Source organism: Mus caroli, chromosome 16 (assembly GCF_900094665.2).
Source record: "Mus caroli chromosome 16, CAROLI_EIJ_v1.1, whole genome shotgun sequence".
In the NCBI taxonomy this organism is placed as follows: Eukaryota; Metazoa; Chordata; class Mammalia; order Rodentia; family Muridae; genus Mus; species Mus caroli.
Window position 1 is genome coordinate 81,443,213 of NC_034585.1, and position 6,000 is coordinate 81,449,212.

The following is a 6,000-nucleotide window of genomic DNA, read 5'->3' on the forward strand; positions in this document are numbered from 1 at the left end:
GAGTCCAAATCTTAGTTAATCTGGCTTCTCCTCTGTATCTTTTAGTCTTCTTGTGTATATTTTATAAATAGTATTGAGGTATTCAATTATATTCCATAAGACTATGTCTACATTTTCTGTCTGGCAGAAATATTTCTTTGAAAGTGACTTACCTTTAAAATATCTTTCTTATAGAAAAAAAAAGATGACTGAATTCATACATCGTATTGCATATATTGTCCAGCATAAAGACGTGGAATCAGAGAAAGGATCAATACAAGGGTAAGAATGGTGTAATGGTTTTCCTGACATAATATGATCAAACAATAAAAAATCAAAATTTACAAAATTAGTCCAAGCTACTATGATTCCAAATGAAAAGGCTGCCTTATGCTTTATCTCCAGTCTCTGTAGCCTACTTGAATTCTATCAGGCTCATTCAAATCCCAGGCGCAACCTCATCAACAGCAGCTTGTCACTCAGAGATATCTAGGAGTGGCCTATTTCTTCTGCAGTGATTGCATCTGTGCCGTGAGCTGTTCATGCTGCTTCTGAATTTTTCAACCAAGAAAAATGTCTTTCCTTGAATGTTGTGAATATGGAAAGGCATGAACCAAAGTACCTTGTCCAGATGCTGAATAAAATTTAATGGAGACCAAAATCATCAGTCTATTCTAAATCTGCTTGACATTTCTAAGTTTGTTGTCATGAAGCTGCTTTGAATAATCTGCTCTTGGTGTGTGCTGCTACATTCCATAATTCAGTACAAGGGCATATGCATCTTAAATGACACAAAGTATCTTAAAACATATGTGTTCAGGGTAAAGATAGACTCATTACAACAAAGAACAGATTTCATGATGCCTAGCTGCCACACAACAATCAAAGCTGAGACATATTTTCCATACTGAGTTATGAAGTATAAAAAGGACCTTCTTTTTCTTTTTGAGAAGAGAGAATAATAATTCCTTAACATTTAACTTCACATTCAAAGAAATATGAAACTTTACCTTCCTGACAAAGAATATCCATTAATTAAAAATGACTACATAGGCATTTTTAAGTATTTCTTTTCCTATTGCAGTTTTGCTTTAGGTAAGAGTTTGGCAAACCCAAAATACATGACCACAGTTTTCAAGGATCTGTTCAATAAATGTCATTGGTACTTCAAAATGGTGAACAAGATCCTTTGGTAAACATGATGAGTTGCCACATTTAGTTTTCTTATGCGAAAATGGGAAAGAGAAGGATCCGAGCCATATAGACATAGGGCCAGGGACCAGAAAACAAAGCCAAATCCTTCCAAATGAAGCAGCTAAAACTCAGAATAATATTGAATGCTAAAATGGGTCACAGAAAATGTCTAGAAAGTTTTTCAACAACTATTTTTGTTGATAATTTTATGTGACTCTAATCATAAGACTGAACTAAAGCACAGAATGTTTCATTTAGTTAGTCCCTTGAGTGATATTGTGTGGTTTTCAAAACCACAGCTATAAGAAAAAGAAATCAATTTGGTATTTGTATTAGTATATTGTTCAACTGAGTCTATTACTAAACACTAATTTTTTTTAAAAAAAATCATGTTTTAGTGTATTCACAAAACAAACAACAACAACAAAAAATGCAAGAACTTGAGCTTGAACCAGTGGTGAAAGACATACATTCTGAATCCTTCTTCCCTTGGTAGTATGTTAAAATAAGAATGATTAAACAGCTGGGCATGGTGGCACACATCTTTAATCCCAGCACTTGGGAGGCAGAGGCAGAGGCAGGCAGATTTCTGAGTTCGAGGCTAGCCTGGTCTACAGAGTGAGTTCCAGGACAGCCAGGGCTACAGAGAGAAACCCTGTCTCAAAAAAAAAAAAAAAATCAAACAAAACAAAACAAAAAAACCCTACTTGGAGTAGTTCTCAGGATACATAGAATACAAAGACCAAATTAAAACATTTTAAAAAGATGAAACCACACCAAAATAATAGAAACATAATACAACAAAACTCCAAGTGACTGTAACCACCTTGCGTGAATACTATGTGGTCATTCATTAAGCTGAAAGACGATTTGGTGGTCCTTTTATGCTGACTTTGTGTGTCAGCATAGTCCTGAAAAAAGAAAGATTAAGGCAGGTCTGTAGAATGTCTGTTTTCATGTGTTGTTTACATATAGTGGCTCAAGAGAGACACAAGTTGGGTTGGAGAGATGACTCAGAGGTTAAGAGCACTGACTGCTCTATTAGAGGTCCTGAGTTCTAATTCCAGCAACTACATGGTGGCTCACAACCATCTGTAATGAGATCTGATGCCCACACACACCAGAAGAGAACCTTATAAAACAAATCATAACACACTTCCCCAAGTATACATATATATATATATATATATATATATATATATATATAGAGAGAGAGAGAGAGAGAGAGAGACAGACAGACAGACAGACAGACAGACAGACAGACAGACAGACAGACAAGACAGAGACAGAGAACGCCACTAGTTAAGACTTGAATGATGTGAGTTATGTGCTGGTTGTTAGCACAAGAGTGTTAGAGAGTGCTATACTCTTCTGCAGCTTGCATATGTTGTTACTGATCTGTTAGGGCATCTTCTGGCCGTGCAGAAGCCAGGCCAACAGCTCTTTCAGCTCTTGCCAGTTCCTATACATCAGCCTCCAGTACACAAGCTAACACCTAATAGTAACTCTTCCTTTACAGGTGTGTACGTCATAACATTGGGAATGAGACAAAAACAACAGCTCAGGTTTTTCCAACAGATTCTCATGTACCCTTGTGGATTCTATTTCTTCTTTACCTTATATCTAACTTTTCTTCTCCTAGTTGTGGAACCAATGGCAACTTCAGTCTTAACACTTGGCACAGTGGCAGCATACCTGCATAAATGTCTTACCCGGCACCCATGACCATCTGTGATGTCATCCCAACAGTGTTTTCTAGTCTTAGGAGGCACCATTTCACTGATTGGATAAGAACTGATATGCTATGATGAAATAAGGAGAAATATCAAAAGAAAGAAAACAGGTCAAGAAAACAACGAATCTCACCACTGAAAGAAGTTTTGAACTTTTATCTCAGGATGAAAGCTGTGGAAGGCAGAAAGTAACCAGATCTTGGGAAACATAATGACATGACTTTCAGAAGAAAGAGTGAAGGCAAAAGGATTCTACAGAGAAGGTAGCATGATCAGGAGAGAAAATAAAAACCAGGATCTATAAAAATATAAAAGAATGAAGGATGGATTAGAAAATTCAACTAACACAAACTTTCACATAATCAATACTAGTCACAGTAAATTACCATGCCTAAATTAGACTAGGAAGTGATGATATTCTAGAGGTGAAATGGAATTAATTTTAGGGAATATAGAATGGGAAAATGGCAGATAACATCAGGAACATGGAAAGAAAAAGCATGTAACTTCCTAAAAAGATACAATTAAAAAAAACTATAAACTCCAGAGAGTTCCAGGAAAGCACTATATAAAATATGTAAAGGAATTTGTAGTGGATTTTCTTTCCTAGACTTTGAAGCGATGAAGACGTGAAAACAGAGTTAAACTTTTCCTGTACATGCCAAAGGGATTCGAGGAAGAAGAAAAACAGTATTTCTCAACACTATTGTAAAATATATTTACAACAGTACAACCAGCATATTGACTGTTGCTCAGCTTCTCAAATCAGCCCATATATTGACTAGCAGGCTAATATAACAGAAAGAAAAAAGCACAGGAAATAAAAGCTGTGGAAATTAATCAAATCCTTCCCATGCACCAAAGGATACAAAGAAAAATATCATTGGATGTTCTTCATGTGCTATAATCTTTTTATATTAAAAAAAAATGAGCACAGGTCAGGGCACAGCCTTCAGTCCCAGCACTAGGGTGGCAGAGGTAATCAATCTCTGTGAGTTCGAGGACAGCCAGGTCTACAGAGTAAGTTCCAGGATGGCCAGGGCTACAAAGAAAAACCCTGGCTCAACGTCCCCACCGCCCCCCCCAAAAAAACCCAAAATTACAGTATAATACAAGATGATGTGGGAGACAGAGATAAGACTCAGCAGCTGAGAGCACATACTGCTCTTGCCAAGAAGACAACTTTTGTTCCTAACACCAACATCAGACAGCTCACAGGCACCTGCAACTCCTTTCCAGGAAATCTGACCTCCTTTTCTGGCTTCTGTACGCATTGAACACATGTGATAAGGTGCAAAGGAACTCACACAAGCATAAAGATACACAATTATTTTAAAATAAAATTTAAATTAAAAAGTTTAAATACATTTTAAAAATACAGATGATGTTTTGCTGAAATCTACCAAAATGCCAAATTTAATTGTACTCTGAAAATCCATATTCTAGAAAACATTCTTCTATACTCTAGTATAGACAGCTGTCTGTTTTGTCTGGGTATCTTTCTGATTGAACCCATGTTATTCTAGTCCAACTGAACTGATTCTTTTTATATTTTCATAGCTATTGTCCTGGGCCAACATTTCATAACTTTCTTAGGTCATTTGGTCTATTAAAGTCTAAACAATAAAAAAACAATTTAACATTGGTTTCCTGAGATACTTGGGTTTTTAGATTTCATTGAAGGTGACTCAGAGAACCTTATGAAACAAATCATAATACACTTCCCCAAATTCATGTAGAAACCCTCAACCTAGTGTGATTGTGTCTGGAGATGAATATTTAAAGAAAATATGTATATATGTAAAGACGAACCTTTGAGATTCACCACCAATATCAAAGGAACACACCCCTACTGCTTCTTCATGCTCTTCCTAAGAATGGCATATTTTCACATATCCTTTCTCTACTCCTTTCTCATAATTTTTGTGGATTAGACTCAGCTGCCTTTGTCTGTATCCATAGATGCTTGCCCAGGATTCAGACTGTGCTGAGGTACAGTAAGACGGAAGAATGTACGGAATGCAGTTGCCATGGTGGCAAGCATTTCCAAGCAGAGATGGGCCCACAGGGTTATCTTCATGTAAACTTTGTAAAATGCTGTGAGTGCCATCTGCTTTGAGATACAAACACAACCCAAGCTTTGTCCCATCATGCTTTGTCTCATCGTGTACAGATAATTCTCCGTTCTATTTTGTTTTTTCCTGTTTGTCTTCCACTTCTTCATGAAAGATATCCAAAACCTGATCTTCACTGGAAAACAAGACTGAAGGCAAGCAGAAGGTTGTTTTGGCAAAGCATACTGAACTGATAAAGAACTAATTAGTATATTTGAGGTCAGGCCTTGGGACATTTTGTCCAAATGCTTTCTTTTTTATTCATAATTTAAAATGCACCCCTCTCTTTTCCTTTGAAACGCATGCTTCCTTTGGAGAAAACTCTGATGGTATGTAAAGGAGTAAGTTATAATCTAAATGATTTAAATGTGTTCACCATGAATTGCCAGTAAATGTTTTACTCTCCTGACATTATAAAATCTGTCAAATATAATTCAGGAAGATGTCAAGCATTAAACAGAGATATGACAGCTTTAACCTGGGTTGAATTCAAAAGTACCCTACTCTCCCTCCCTTGCTTGAGAGTTTTTGTAACATAAATCAAAGCACAGCACTTATAAAATACATTTGTCTCATTTACTGTGCTCTGTCACATCTTTGAAGGTGTTTCAGGCATTTATTTACTCAGACTCAACAAGGAGCTGAGATGGTGAGGATGGCACAATCAGAATGTAAGGGATGCCTTCAAAGTCCAAACTGATGAGAGATGCTGTTATAAAAAAAAAGACATAACCACAGATAAGTGTAGACTTCACTCCTATCAAGGAAACTCACTATTTGCGACACAGAGAAAGCATTTTAGAAAACCACAAGCAATAGGAATGCAGAGCTGTGGAGCCCAGTCCCAATGGATATACTTACAGCTCTTGCTGCTAAGACTCCAGGAATATTGATGAAGGAGGTAGGGGATACTGATTGTAAATATCAGAGAGGATCAAGGAATTTTTGTATGTGTTTCTGAGACTGTGTGTCCTTGTAAG